Below are 16,850 nucleotides of genomic sequence, written 5' to 3' on the forward strand. Positions count from 1 at the left end.
CTCTTTACAGTCTCAGTAGCTGACTACAAAGCTGTAGTCCCCGTTCGCCACAGCTATACAACAATCTCTCAGTTTCCAATAGAAAATCTAGGCTTTGCCTATATGCCTCTCTCTCCCTTCCCCCACTTTCCCAAGGGGCTGAAACTGCCACAGAGCAAAAGATGTTCTAATGAGCCAATGTTTTACTTTCTTGAAAATTTTTCAATTTTTCTGGAAAGAGATTAAATTCTTTAGGAGCTACTACTTTCAACAACCACCCTTTCGGCAACACACTCAGATATTTATTTCAGCAGGAGATGCTCCATTTGGTGAAAATTGTAAGAGGGGAAAAAAAATAAATCTCTAAAATCAAGCAAGCAATAAACATGGCATGCAATAAACAACAATTTCAAAAGAAGAAATCTTTCTAGAGAAATTTGCTCAACTCTTCTGACAGCATTACAGAGTTGGAAGATAAAATGAAAAATTATACATTTGAGTTGCAGTAAATGTTGGATATTGCGTCTCTGTGATTGTTAACATGTTTTGAATTGTCATATATGGAAAATACCACCATGCTGGAAAGGAGGAGAAACTGAAAAAGCAAGGAAGGACGGGTAAGAAGCATTTGGCAGCTCACAGGGTCCCAGCCACCTGTGACATGCAGCACCCACCCCAAACAGCTGCCTCCAGCACTTGCAGAAAATCCATGATCTCACCAAGAAATCAAACACCAGTCACACAAACATTGGGTAAAGAGAAAGCGATGGTACATCAGGAGAACACTAAAGGTTAATACAGTAAGTTAACAAGAACTAAATTTAGATGTTAGAACAAGATTCTCAACATGAAACGAAAGAACTTTAATGGAAGATTAAACGAGAAATTCAACAAAAGTCACTCAAGAGACAGAAAGTTACTTCTTAGCAAACAGACCATTTAAAAAGCTGCTCATTATCTGGTACGGCAGCCTCCTGAGTTATGAAGGTCACTGGGAGGAAGCCAAAAAGGAATAGAGGAACATCACATTTCTGAGCACATCCTTTTCCCAGAAAGGACAGGAGCTGCAGTCTGACGAGCACACATGGAAAAGAACAAGACAGCGGTCAGCAAACACCCATTAGCCGGTAAGTGCTGTCCTGGAGAGACTGGGCAGGACAGGGAGGGTGCTGGGTGTACAGGTCCCTGTGGCCATGGTGCCTGGGAGGGCTGAACAGGCAGCAAATGCTTTCTCCTCTGTTTTCTTGTACTATTCCTCAAAATGCCTGGAGGAAGGTGTGAATAACAAATGGGACATTAAGTACTCAAGTAAAAGAAATCTATATCTTTCTCCATTAAAAAAGCTCCCTTTCTAACCCAACCTGATATCTCCTTTTCAGTAGTGGGTGCTGAGCCTGACAGCCAGCTTGGCCAGTATCATCCCCATTTCTGCCACTGTTCTGATTACTTTGAATTTATTTGGAAATAAAGAATAAAAATTAATTTATAAACTTTCCTGGATTAATTAGTCTATTGCAAAAACAGATTCTATGGTTAACCAGGCACAAAACCAGCACAAAATGAGAATAATACTTAGACGGTATGGATTTGACAAAGGAAAATCCCTGTGCATCCGTGCAGTGCTGAGCAGACCAGGAGTGGCCAAATCTGCTGTAGAGGAGCATGGGACTGAAGCCTCCCTGGAAAAGGGGGTTTCATAGCAAGAAGCTGCTCTGCAGGGAATGAGCCCAGTTTGTTGGCTCATTATAAAGCAACCGCACACAGGCTGCCTTCACCACCTTGGTTTGTGCTCAGACCCGAAAGCCAGATAGCACCAACACCCTCCAGGCAAGCCCATGGGTAACACAGGCAGCTGTGAGCGGTGCTCACCCTGCATCGGATCGCTGGTCCCATCACCGCTCCCCTGAGCCTGGCTGCAGTTTCCTTCCCTTCTGTGGGTGAAGCACCTCCGAGCAGCAGGGGCTGGTAGGCACAAATCCTGCTCCACTCCCTTTGCTCACGCTTCCTCCCGCCACCACGCTGCAAAGTGCGGCAAAAAACATGGGGGTTTGCCACCTGCCTGGAGCCACAGCACAAGAGACCTGTCTTGCTTTAGGCCACAAAGCAAGTTAAATTCAACAATAAATAAAAATAAGCCGTCTTCAGCTCACTGTACATGAGCCTTTTTTTCCTCAATTCTTTAAAGCACTTTTTTGCCCTGCAAGACTGGGGGGCGAGGAATTAACCAAACCATACCTCACAGCAGGACCCCAGCACCTAAAGGGGCCAGCAAGAAGCTTCTTACAGGGACATGCAGAGATATGACAGGGGGGAATGGCTTTAGGCTGAGAGAGGGGAGATGCAGATGAGCTGTGAGGCAGAAATTGTTCCCCGTGAGGGCGGCGAGGCGCTGGCCCAGGCTGCCCAGAGCAGCTGTGGGTGCCCCATCCCTGGCAGTGCTCAAGGCCAGGCTGGATGGGGCTGGGAGCAGCCTGGGCTGGGGGGAGGGGGCCCTGCCCAGGGCACAGGGGTGGGCCTGAGTGGTCTTTAACCATTCTGTGATTCTATGAACTCCCACTGTCACAAATTGCTGTGACAAGCCCTGAAGGGGCTGTGATGAGATAAGCCCGGTGCAGGGGCTGTATGGTGCCTTCAAGATGCTCCTCATGGAAACCTGCCCATGGACAAACCCAACCCCCTGGGGAGGCACCCAGGGACCAAGCAGAGACCCATAAGTCATACACACTGTCCTGTCCTTCAGTTATTACATCCACCAAGAGCTAATTATTATAACAGCATGAAAATAAAGCAAAAAAGCCCCAGAGAAAGGGTTGTGACAAAGAAAAAAGTTCCATCTACCTTTTCTGGCTCAAAATTTCACATTTGTGATATCTGTTTATGTCCGTAGCTTCAATAAGAAAGTGATTGCACAAATTAGGCAATCATAAATTGTTTGCAAATCAGAATAGGTAAGAGGAACTTACACACCCGCTGTCAAAAAGCAATGCAGAACATCATTACCGGTGCTAAAAACACCTCCAAGGAACAAATCCACCTGGCTGGAATACTAGGAGGTAGAAGGAGGCACCTCCTTTCCCCAGCCTGACTTTAAAGGATGCTATGGATACAGCAGCTCCAGAAACCCAGCCAGGGATGCTCGGTCCCTCCTCCTCTCCCGCGCTCACTGCCTGGGTGCCCGGGGCCCCTTTCCCACTGATGCAATCAACCCACCCTTAATCGCTCTGCCTTTACTAACCCTGATGGTGGAAGGAGAGAAAGACAATCTGAGCAGAATGTAACATAGAGAGGATTATATTTTTTCTCCTGGAGGATTGCAGCTGCAATTAACACATAAATATAGGGATTTGCTAAGGCTGTGTCACAGAAGATCACCAGAGGTGATCTTGCTAACTGATTTTTATAGCTTAAAAACATATTCTTTTTTTAATTATTATTGAAGAGTGTGATTAACTTTCTTAATAGCATATATTCAGAGAAATACCTTATTTCATCACCTTTACCTGCAACAGTTCCGATTTCCACCCGCAAGCAACCCTCCCCGCTCCCTATCTGGGAGAGATTTTGTTGCTGGGTTGAGGTAGCGTAACCATCGGATGGGCAGTGTTACAGCTTTATGGTTACCTGAAAATATACAAACAAACAGGACAGATAATTGAAATGTCTTAATTACTTAACATGGAGGAGAGTCTTGCTGTGTTCTGCAACTCTCAGCATGGGTTTCACCCATCAGCAAACAAGGGATGAACTCCAAGGCAATGGCAGGAGCCTTCACTCTATTTAATGGTTAATTTTCTTATTTCATGTAAAGAAAAATGTATGCAATTTACACACAAATGATTTTTTTTCCTCATGGAATTGCCCTAGATTATCTAACAGACCTTTTACATCTCTATTGTCAATGTTCTATAAAGATTTATGAAATTAATAGCAATGGGGGGGGCAGGGGGGAGACAGGACCCAGTTAGACGTGGTTTGTTAGCTAAAGGAAATGGTTCAGTTGTCCACTAATATATATGGTTAAAATAATTGTCCTGCTATAGTCATTCACATGTTCTAAAATGAAGAGAAGCAATTCTCAGAAGAGTACGGAGGATACCTGAAAGATACTGATTTTGAGTGCAGACGCAGACCTGGCCGCAGGATGCTGGCAGTGGCCTGTTCCAGGTTGGAGCGGCAGCATCTTTCCCTGGTGCAGAAGTTACAGAGAAGGTAGTAACTAGGATTTCCAGAAAAAAACTTAGGGAAATAATTTCTGAAAATTTTGCTTCTGAGTAGTCCAGAAAAAACATTAGGAAGATACAGCAAAGCCAGATATTACTTTGACAGTAAGTGTTTAAACCTTACCTTCAATAGACATAAACCAGAACACTCCTGATCCATTACCACTGGGACTGTGAAAAGCAGCTAATTCAACAGCTTCCTAGCATGGGTTTTCTAAAAAGCCTTTGCTGCAGGCTTTTTTGCTTTGCTTAAAAATAATAAACTTGTTTTTAAAATCCAGCTCTTTGACACACTGAAAATTATTTCAAATTAATGAATTGTTATCTAATTTCACCAATTTAAATATCTAAGACAGTTAAAACCTTAATACGCCATTTCCATGAAAAATATTGATGCATCTGAATGAGTAAATATATGCAAAGTAATTTTACAAATACAATGCATGTCACTGAGATCCATTCTAAGAGCTTTTCACAGCATGGAAAAGAGAAATAAGTACTACTGCCAATGCACAACAAACATCAAAAGAAAGAGAGGAAATGAAAAAAAAAGGGAAAAGGACAAGGAAATAACAAAAGCAAGAAATCATTTGTTTCATTGCACAAGGCACAGCGAAACCCTGCTCAGCATCGGTGAATACTGGAAGGCAGCACCGAAGTCCTTGCCCGTGCTGTCCTTTGGCAGATGGCATGCCACCACTCTGGCTGGAGTGAGGACATATGCAATGACAGATTTCATACCCAAAGAACAACAGCAACAGCTTTTGAAGAAGTAACATTAGGTTAGAAGTTGAGTGTCGGTGGAGACCACTGGGTTTTCCACCTTGATCCCTTCCATAACACAGATCCAGATTCACCCGGACACCCTGTGTCACCACCATGTACTTTGGGTCAGCCTGCAGGAGCCTGACTGGGTGCCCACCGGCAGCAATGCCGGGAGCTGTGGGCAATACAGCCCTTGGCCACCCAGGCAGCGCCTCCCCCCCCCCCCCCCAGCAGCCCCAACACCCTCCCCAGGGGAGGGCTGCAGCAGCTCCTCCGTCCTCTTCCCCTGCACCCCTGGTACCAGCCACACTCTTCTACGCTCTGCACAATGCGGTGTCTTTCAGAGAGATAACGAAGCAGCTCACTTCAGTACACTGCTTTCAGGTTAGCATAACCATTAGCAAGTATTTGAAATTCTGTCTTCATTAATTAAATAAATAAAAAAATAAATTTAACCTGCTCCCACCCATAGGTTCAAACTGACCTTGCACAGCTGTGCAGGAGCAGTGGGGGGGGGGGGAAGATGTGGGTCTGCATCAAACCTGCTGCTACACCGACAGGCTGCTGGACAAGCCTCTGCAGTCGGCTGCCCCTGTATACCAGCCATATAGGGCCAGGACCAAGCAATGAGCCCAGGGGACCAGCAGCACGGCTGTGACGTGACGACAGCACCCTGATGTCCCTGCAGAGACGGCTCCAGCTGCAGCTCCACACTACTTCCAAGGAGCAAGCTGAATTGTGCCCACCTTTACCTGGCTCTGCCCAGCCCGAGATGTAGCTCCTAGCAAGTTTTTTACCCCCTTTCACAAGGTTCATTTTACCAGTGAGAAATCATGTTCCTGAAAGAGGAGGAGGAGGAGGACTGGATTCCCATCTTGTTTAGCTGGTGATCCAAAGTTCACATTCATTTAAACCTTTTGGTCACCACTGCCTTCCCTGTAACACATTTCACAAATACTTCTTTATCCTGAATGCTGTTGCAAGGAGAATTGGATACTTTAAAAGAATAAGGAATGAGAGGAGAAGAAATGCAGATTTTTGACTAAAACTATAGGTCAAATCCAGAAGTGGTTAACCTATTTTAATTGTGGGATTCATCACTTTTAAGAGTCTTTATTCCCTTGAGGTATCTAAGACTACACATCTTTCAGAAGACACTTGTACATAACACACATAAGCTGGAGCTACTGTCCAGGTTAAAATTCACATTGGTCAAACACCTTGAAGAACATGAATAACAATGACTTTCTAACATGTATATCTGTACATGCATTAAGTAGTTAAGGCAACCATATTTATCACTGACCACAGTAATTAGCTGTACATGTGACATGTATTATAGCAAATGTAGTATCTGGGAGAGATATAAACGCAGACCTTCAGAACAAGCAGTCTATCACAGGAAACGCTATCAATCCTATTCCTCCTGTGCAGGTGCCGCACACCTGGAATTTGGCAGTTCTTCCAGCTGCTGCAAAGGAAACGCTCCTCTTCACAGACAGCATTATAACAGCCCTGCCAAAAACGTGCGCTGCTAACAGGTCTGCCGGTGTGCTGCTCCGGAGCAGGCAAAAGTCTCATTAGTTGAGTGATAGATCCCCAGCTGCCACACCTTTCCTTCAAATCCCTGCCTGTGCATTGCATTTACTGTATTTTAAACACAAATACAGAAAAGAGCATCAGACAGACAGTAAACAAGCAAGGAAGGAAAGAAAACAAACTACAACCCTTTCCAAAAGATTCCTTTTTTTTCTGAAGTCTGTCATAACACTAAAACACATGGAGCACCCATGACCCCTTCAGTTCTGTTTTCAGGGCATCAGTATCTGACAAGTTGTTCAAGATTATATGCAACAGATAATAAAACCCAAAGGCCCCCATCTTTTCTTGTTTGGGTTTTTTTTCTTTTTTTGGTTGCTTTGTTTTGGGTTTTTTTGACCAAGTCTGGGAAAGTCTAATTTCTCAATTTTATTTTAGTATCTATCTCAGAGGCACACTAATTAACAATTACTTACGATCCAGCACAAATATAGGCTCTGTGTTAGGTTGCCAGAGTGCCAGACACCCTGCACAGCCCTGGCTTGGCTGCAGAAGCAGCTCTACCTGCAAGCTCTACTGCTGGTATTCTTCATGTACAGATCCCTTCCAGAAAGCTCTTAAGTTAAAATGGATGTTTCTCCCCAATTAGCTGCTACACCATTAAGAAAAAGCTAACATAAAATGCCTCACTGGTATTTGCTAACTCATCACAGTACTGCCTTATCACTTAAGTATGACTTTAAGTGATAAAGAAGAGCTCAAGTGGTAACACCAGTGTTAAAACTGTACATGTGCATGAACCAAAAGGCTGATTCTCATGTGTTTCTGAGCTAAAAAAGAAAAAGTCTGAAGTTAATTTATACATTCTTCTGTCTGGAACACAGGGTACTCTCAAGTCTTCTCAAGTTCATTTTCGTCGTCCGATACCTCTGCTTCATCACACACCACCTCTCACTCTCTCCTCTGATGGGTCTTTTGCATTTCCTCTCCTGTTCTGTCTCCAGTTCTTTCTTAATTCCTCCTGTAAACAAAGCCTGAAAAGCCAGTAGGAAACATCCACAGTGGCAAAAAGACGGGTTCTCGTCTGCTCTTACAGAGGCAGAGGAGAACAGTTTCCAGTTATAATATGTTAAGCTGGAAGGAAAAAAGATGCTTTTAAAATCTATATTAAGGCTTTTATCCAATTAATATTATATTTCATTACAGATGCATAGGGGGGACACTAGTCTCTCCTTGATCATTTCATTCTAAAAAGCTAAAACCAGTTTGTTGAGTTTAAAATTCTTATTTTTTAATAAGAAATCTTTGTAAGTTACTAATGAAAAAAATAATTTAAGGAAATGTTTTTGTCCTCGATTGGATTGTTCTTCTTATTGCTTTTTGCAGCATGATGAACAAATATTAAAAACATACTAGCTTCCTGGCAATTGCTCTAACTGGAGCAGAGCTTTTTAAATGGCAATCTACCCTAGATCATCAAGCAGTTAACAAATTGAAAGCAGTCTTTGTTCTTTTATTAAAAATCTGACAAATACATTTTTGATAATGAACCTGGAGGAGGGAAGATGGGATATGGATTTCTGTCTGCACCAGAGCACTGCCCTCCGTTGCCTGGTGGCTGTGGCATCACCCAGAGCCAGGGATGCCCATCAGCTGCCCTGACACTCAGCACTGCAACCAGGCAAGCAGCAAACCAAACACACCATGGAAACATCTGCTTTATCACCTTGCTACATTCAATTTATTAGTAACTTGTTCTCCCCAAATGTTATAAACTCCATTTCCAGGTTTAAAGTGTATTTTCCAAAACCCAGAGATGTTGTGCCTGACCTTGTGTTATTACAGGACTGCAGGAAACAGGGAAACTTCTCCATCAACAGTGTTTCCCTAGGAAGGTTTTCTGAGCAAGGGGCAGGGAACCACCAAACCACCCCACCACGGGCACGGAGCAGGGAATCGCCTCTCAGACCCTCCTGTTTGGCTGGGGGCCCGTGGAGCCCTGTATGACAGTTGCAGCTGCAAATGATCCCAGTGGTTCTTACAGCTCCACTTATACCCACTGCTCCTTTTTCTCAGCAAGCAGCAAACTCTTGAGCAAATGCCCCACCAGCCCTGCTCACCAAACGCTCCGGCTCATGCAGGCAAGTTACTTTACTGGGCAGTACACTGAGGTCCTAGAAGAAACAAAAGAGTGATTTAAAGAGGGAGATGGCAAACAGCGAGAGGGAATATTGGCATGCAGCTGCTGAGCTATTCCTGCAATTAGATGTATCACTTACACTTGTAACACAATGGATTTTCCCAGGAACAGTTCTCTACACACTGTGCTGGGAAGGCTCTACAGCACCTCAGAGTTGGTTAGACAAATACGCTGGGACAAGATGTTCACAGCAAATTGATTCATACGGTCAATATTTAGTGTTGAAGGGTCAATCACCAGCACACAGCCTGTCTCTGTTAAGAATAAGCCCAATGCTAAACCCATCACTCAGTTGAGTTTCTCCAGGAGCAACAAGTCCTCTGTATCTCTGCAGATCAGACACTTCCCATTCAATAGTTAATTATAAGAGCAAGTACCCAATTTACTCAAGCCACCTGAGAAGAAAAATGCTAAACTGATGCAGTTTAAGTAAGATCAACACGGGGATACCTACATCTACCTATGCAAACACACAAAAGCAAGATATTCTCCAGTAACTGGCTCCAAAAGAAGAAATCAGTGACTGCCCTCTGCTTTGCCTTCTGTCTTCCCCTTGGGCAACTCAACATCCTCCACTGCCTGTCCCCCCGGGGTACAGGGGCTGTGCACACCAATGCATCTCACCAGCAGGAAGGGGAATTACAGAAAGCTCATATGATACATCAAAGGTGCAATGCTAAAGGAGAACCCAAGCTTGCTGGGGTTCTTGTCATGATTATTCCTCATGGTTCCAGCAATGCTGCTGGTCCCCACACTGGTGCGGAGCACTGCACCCAGCTGCCACACTCCGTCACTGCTGCAGATGTCATGGCAGCACCCGAGGGCCACAAGCACCTGCTTTGTTGCAAGCGGTAAAATAAATGTTCCCAGTCTTGATCACAGCCAAGGACCTCCAATTGCTCAGCACCGCAAGAGCCAGCCTAAGGAAAACAAATCTCCTCACATAAAGTAACAGTGCATCGCCAGGCATACCAGCCTACTGCCTGCAGACACATATTGATTGTAAAATTCAATTATAAATTGTAAAGGTGAAGCATGAAGTTACAAAAAAAAAAAGTGTTTATGGTACATTAACAAGATCAGCCTGGGCAATCCCAGAGTCTGTGTAGTTCAGGCTGCCTTCAGCTCCCTGGAAAGGGCCCAGACCACACAAGGAAACCTTCCATATGAAGGGGACATCCCTTGCGCAGATAATTATCAGTTGCCATCCAGGCTAAGCTAAAGCTCTCCAGTGTGTCATAAAATAAGTTTTGTGGTCTTAGTCCCCTTAAGACCTCCTATATTCCTCAACGCTCCACTGAAATTCTTTCACAAACATAATTTTACAATTGCTTGCACAGTCGAAAATACTCTCATTTATAAACAAGTAATGCCATCACTGGATCTAGGATTTTCTCTGCTGTCTCTCAGGTAACATTCAAGGGCTTGGGGTGGATTGGTTTGGAGTTTTTTCTTAGTAAAAGAACAGAGGAATCTAATTTAAAAACATGATTTCTGAATGGGGCCCTCTGAATTTGGGGGTTTTGCTTCAACAGAGGCTCAAGGGGACTTTCCCTTTGAGAGGGTGGGTGGCGCAGGGCCCTGCCTCACGCACCACCAGGCACGAAGCACCGGGCGGCCCCACCAGCCAGCACCTGCCCAGCGCGCCCACCCCTCTGAGAACTTCAACACTGCTGGGGGGAACCAAGTCGCGCCCTTGCCTCGTTCTTCTCCTGCCACCTGAGACCCCAACCACTCACGCCCACCCCCTCCAAAGCAAGGAACGTGGGGGCAAGTGCGGGGGTGTGCCTGTCCCTCTGCCCCAGCGCAGCTCCAGCACGGTGCTAAGCCCAGGTGCCCACCAGGTCCCCACCTGCTCCAGCAGCCAGCAGTTCTGCTCCAGACCATCAGAGGTCTGCCTTTGCTCCAACCCGCAGCCCCATTTTAACATCTTCCAGTGACAGAAATCCAAATTTGCTCAGCTGTGTAACGCCCCTAAGTGAAGGCTTAGCCCTGGAGTGCTTAGCCTACGTGTCCTGGTTTCAGCTGGAATAGAGTTGATGGTCTTCCTAGCAGCTGGTGCAGTGCTGTGTTTTGGATTTGGTATGAGAATAGTGTTGATAGCAACAACTAAAACATCAGTCATTAGTGTGCTGTTTTACCTCGAGTCAAGGTTTTGGTTCCCCATGCTCTGCCAGCAAGCAGGTACACAAGAAGCCAGGAGGGAGTGGGGCCAGGACAGCTGACCCAAACTAGCCAAAGGGCTATTCCATACCACAGAACGTCATGCTCAGTATATAAACAGGACCAGGGCCGGGGGGGAGCTGGCCAGGGGCTGCCCATCACGGCTCAGAGACTGGCTGGCCATCGGTCAGCACATGGTGAGCAACTGCGCTGGGCATCACTTGGGGTTTTTGCCCTTCCCTTTGAGTGTTATTCTTTTCTCTTTCTCCTTTTCATTACAGTTGTCATTGTTGCTGTTATTGTATTTTATTTAAATTATTAAATTGTTCTTAAGCCATGAGTTTTACCTTTTTCCCCAATTTTCCTCCCCATCTGACCAGGGGGGAGTGAGCAAGTGGCTGCATGGTGCTTAGTTGCCAGCTGGGGTTAAACCATGACACCATGTCATCTTGTTTAGCAGCTCATGTCATCTCAGTCCTCACCTTTCCAAATGGAGACAAGTCAGTAGGCTGCTAGAAGTTTGGTTTCTACCTTTTTTTTCCCTAAAATCAAAGGGAAGAATTCCATTAACTTGGCTTTCATCAGGCCTGCATATAGCATCATGGAAAAGTCACTTCCCAGCACCTTTTCCAGAAGCCACCATGCAGATACATGGCTCAACAGCCCCAAGATGGACATGGCAGTCCCAGCCCTCTGGACTGCAGTGACTTCGATCGGGGGAGTTCATTACAGCAGATTCTCAGCAGTTTTCCTTGCAGATGCAGGAATTCACAAAGCAGTTTTTATCTTTGCAAAATGCTTCGGGATGATACTGTCCACCTCATTAGATACTCCCACAAGACTTTCCCTCACCTTTCATATTAGCATACACCTGGGTTTTTTCCCCTCCTCATAACATTACTTTTTTTCTTGGTCTTGATGAATTTTCCAGTTTTTTAACTTCATAATGCTATATAGAGTTGTTATTCTGGGGCATTTGGTGTTAATTTGATTATCATCTAATCTCATTTTGCCTAGTCAGGCCACATGGCTTGTGCATTGTTTCCACTGCCCTTCACTAGAAGCTCCAACACTGCTGCCATGCAGGCTCATTTATAAGTATGTTTGCAAATCTTACTGATTCTTTTGTGCATCAATTTACCAAAAGTTTGCAATGTACTGAGTCTTCCTCTTTTCAGATATCATTAAACCTGGACTGGAACTTTCCTACAGTAAAAGCAAATGGATGTCCCTCAGCTAATACTATTGCTACTTTTAATTAAATGCCTGACAAAGTCCAGTTCGTTAACAGCAGTGTTCATCAATATACATATGTATTACCTAACCAACTGTAATAGCAGCAAACCGTATATTTCAGAATAGTTCAAAAACTGTTGTTTTCACTTCACTTAATTTTTGATGTTTTGAGCTTTAAAATAAAAATAAAAATCATTTAACATCCGCTACTAAATCAGAAAAGAACACCATTTCATTGACCCAGTGGTCATTCTGCAGCTCACCAATGTCCCACATATTAACCTGCCCAGCCAAGCACAGGAACACACTCTGATCTTAGCTATGGCACTTTAAACATAAGATTAAATGCAGTGATGATCACTTAAACCAATATCATTGGGAGCATAATTTGATTCTTTGCTGCACACAGATAATAAAGTATCTCTGCTTTCATAAACCCCTGTTGTGGGACACTGTTACCAAGACTCAAAATGAGACACAATCATTCACACAGGACACAAAACACTGCAGGATTCATCAGTTACTGTATTATAATCAGGTTTTAGGCAAGAAAGATGCATCAACAGAACAGACATGAAAATCAATGGATTAAGTCCTTTTCTAATGATAGTTGCCTGGTTCTTTGTCGTTGAAAATCATTCAAGTCAAAAGGGAAGGGAGGTAACCTAGTGGCTAACAGAAGAGATGCTTTTCTGATGAGAAGTGTAAATTGATCATCCAAAGAACCTCGCAAGGTAAAATACCAGTACAGAGCTGGCATGGGCAACAGGATGCAGCGCCAGCAGCAGTGACTCCAGCGCCTGGCTGCAGCCTCCGTGCACACCGTGGGGCACCAGGTGCTGCAGAAAGCCCCAGCGGGCTCTGAGCCCAGCGCTTTACTGAAGCTAGGGCCCAGCGCTCCCTTACTTTGGGCACTACATGCTCTCTCCAGATCCCTTCCTTAGACAAAGTGACCAAGAGAAACCACATGCAAGCTCTGAAAGCCACCTCTTGACACAGACCATGCTGTGGCACGCAGGGCTTGACCTCTTGCCTTCTACTATTTGCATCTTCCTTGCAAATGAAGGACGTGTCCTTGCAAACCATGTGCATCTCCATCAGAAACTTCCTTGCAAAGGCAACTGCCTTGCAGACTCTCCTCCTGTATGAAGGAGATCATACCAAACTACAAAGACAGACTTGGCCGCACTGAGAAGTGGCAAAAATTTAATGCTGGAGGTCAAAAAAAAATATCCATGAGGGTTTGTTGATGCATATTGTGTTCTGCTCCCTACATCAAATATTGGAGGATGCCTGCTACCTATTTTATTCATGAAGTATTACCTAGTTTAATTGAATTCATACTCTTATATATTTAACAAAAGCATTGTTTGTGAAGCATTTTAAGTCTTGGCAGCTTAGTAACCCAGAAGACCAGCGTCTGGCTATAAAACCTCCGCTCCTAATTGCTCAGAGCCAGCATCCTCCCCAAGTCTCACATGAAAAAGCTGCAGAGGAGGAAGGAGAGTGCAAAACCCTCTCCCTTGCAAGGGCAGCCCACTGACTGTGTCCCGTGCTACTGCACAGGCTGCCATGTGCCAGGGACACTGGTATCCACACTGTTGGCCACCTACCCTGAACAAACAGAACTGGTAAAGTTGCCACAGTACCATGCCGGGGCAAGAGCAGCACATCACCAGTGTTACCAGGATCTCTGCAACCAAAAAGAGAATCCCTCACTGTTCTCCATCAGCCAGCTTTCAAGTCCAATTCATTAACACACCCATCGTTGCTATAAACCACTATGCTTTCCCTTCATGCACCCAGGAGCTAATCGAAACACGAACCAAATGCAAATTCCTCCCAGAATTTTGTACCTTTGCCAGAGTGTGCAGGATGGCAGGGACCTGTGTCTCTTCTGCTCAGCACTGTCGTCCCTTAAGACATCCAGAAACAGAAATGCTGCTAGGCCACCCGGCAGCATCTCACACAGCCACAAATGCTGATGGTGACCGTCCAACCTCTGCACCCCAGACACGCACCAGCCTGCATCCATCACCTCCCCGCAGCAGGGCAGCCAGCCTCACACTGTGAGCACATCATCACCAATACCCGGACGTGAACCCTGGGCTCTCCTAATCTGCTTTGGTTTCCAGTGGCTTCCATTTACCGTTTTAGCCATCAAACCCAACACAGTTGTTACCGAAGACATCGCAAGTGAGACAGCAAACATCTGCAGGATGGCCAGCTCCGATTTAAGTCACCTAAACGAGCTCACTGCCGGCCTGCAGAGTGCCATCACCAGCCAGTGTCCTACCACTGGCACTGCCTCCAGGTGCCACCACCAGCCCTCCTCCCATTTTGAGGTAAGAACAAGGGAAAATTGAGCTAAACCACTGTGCCTACTGCAAGCAGTTTGCAGAGCCACATGCTGCATCCCATCACAGCTGCCACAAAGAAGCAACTGCAAGTCTCCAAGTGATCTAATTCTAAAATTGAATACTTAGGAATTCTGTTTCTATTCAGCTACAACGAAGTTAAATATCCAGCATGTTAAAAAATTCACTCTCTCATCCTCCATCTCCTCTCAGACTGTGCACTGTCCATGGCCAAATGCTGTTAAGCAGATTTCTGGGCACTAGACAAGAGAGAAAAGAAGTCGTGGCAGGAAAACACAGTCTTTGTGACAAAATCATTTCAGTTGTGGTGTATTACCCATGAAACAGGTTACAAGAGGTAGACATCACATTTAAAATTATCTTTAAATAATGTTTTAACTTATTAACTTACTGTATTTTAGAGATTGCTCTACAAGAGGAAATTACGCTGGGAAGTCCTAAGACCCCCAGCCAACCCCCACCAGACATGAAGGTGCAGGGGACACCCAGCCGGCTCACGCTGGGCTCCTGCTCTGCCACACGTCGGGCCTGTCCACAAGCAGTGTCCAAGGGCAACCCCAGAGGATCGACCACATCTTCCCAAGCCTTGGCGACTGCCCAGAGTCTGGCAAGACAAAGCGTAAAGCTTTTGTCACCTGTGCCATCAGGCTTTGGGGTAACACAGAGGAGGCAGCTTGAAGGGAGCTTGCATTTGTAAAGACTGATGATAATTCAGTTTTCACTAAAAAAAAAAGCTCTAAAGAATTGAAATACTGGTTTGTTGCATACAGGGATGGCTAGTGTATCTGTGTTACTCTGGAAATACTCCAGAAATCTAACAGCAACCATTGAGATTTCTTTTTCCCTAAACTCTAAATCAGCTGCACCATCTAATGCACTGTAGGATTAGAGGAAATACAGTGTGCCAGATTTACAGACTCCCTGAAACTATTTCTGCCTGATATTAAAATAAAGGCTTCTCACCAAATTGGAAAAAAAAAAAAGTTTTTCCAGCAAAACCCACATTTCAATACATACAACTGGGGACAGGGTCTTGTTTTTATAATCTTTTACCAAGTTTTTAATTAAAAACTTATTTATCTTTCATGGAAGAATATTTAAAGCAGAAAGAGGAGATCTCCTGAACAGATTTCTCAGCACAGTGATAACTGCCATTCTGACATCAGAGTAAAAATAAGCCGCCTCTGCAAGGATCAGCAGAACAGCTAGCTAGAAAAAATAAAAGATGAGTTCTTCTCCCCTCCTCTGAGCAAGCAGGGTGGATGATAGGTATGGGCATAACTGGCAAATAAGGTAAGGAAAGGAAAGTGCTTCTGCAGTAGGTTCATTTTGGGTTCATTACACAGTACAGCTCTGAGACGGGAGGAGGAGGGACGCAGAAGCCAACCCCAGGCAGCACAGCACCGATGCCAGCAGACAGACCAACCTGATACAATTCCCTGCTCCACCAAAGGGTCAAACCTGGACCTTGGTTGGGACTTCACTCCCTTCTACACCATCAGCCAGAAGCATTTTTTCCATGTTCTGAGCCAGCAGAGGAAAACATAGATGATTTGAGGTACAGATGTCAGAGGGAGACAATGTTATCAATGTAATGATTCTCAGTACTTTTATTATGGCTTTAATTTCATATCTGCATTGGGAAGGCTTACGTTTTGAAATGTAACTTCTCAAGACAGCATTTCAGTATATTATGGTAATCTTCATTTTAACGTCTCCATAAGAGAACATGTCTTCACAACTGGCTGAATATCATTACTCAAAAAATAACACAAATTATAGTTTGAAGACAACTTCCAACACTAACTGGGGTGATCCAGGCACCATCACCTAGAAGCTGCTGCCTGGAGCTGCCAGCTGTAACTGATTTATGCATGCAGCATGCACGATTATTCCATGGTGATGAGCCACCCTCATTCAGTACACACAATGAAAAAAGGAAATATGAGAAGTGTCAAGAAGGTAAAAAGGAATATGAATGGTAGATGTCCTAGGGAATCTTTTTTTAATTTTTTTTAAACCAAGCATGCTGTCTGTCTTCTCTGTCATGCCTTTTGGTCTGGCAGTTATTAATCCATCACCCATTTTTCTGAATTAGCAGATAGCAATTATGCATTCATTCTTACAGAGTATAAAAATGAAGCCTTAACCTTTAACTTGAGATGGAGCATTTCCAGACAAAACACTTTTCCTTTATTAGTATTCTACCCCTTGACTCCGAGTGTGTGAATACTTGAAAATGGGTTCAGAGACATTTCTCTGTGTTTTACACATTTTTCACTTTAAAGAAAGATGAAAAACCATGACCCAGAGAAGCCGGTTCGTTATGATAAGTCTCCATAATATTGTAGTCATTAAAAAAAAAAAATC

The sequence above is a fragment of the Falco cherrug genome, chromosome 9 (assembly GCF_023634085.1).
Source record: "Falco cherrug isolate bFalChe1 chromosome 9, bFalChe1.pri, whole genome shotgun sequence".
Classification (NCBI taxonomy): domain Eukaryota; kingdom Metazoa; phylum Chordata; class Aves; order Falconiformes; family Falconidae; genus Falco; species Falco cherrug.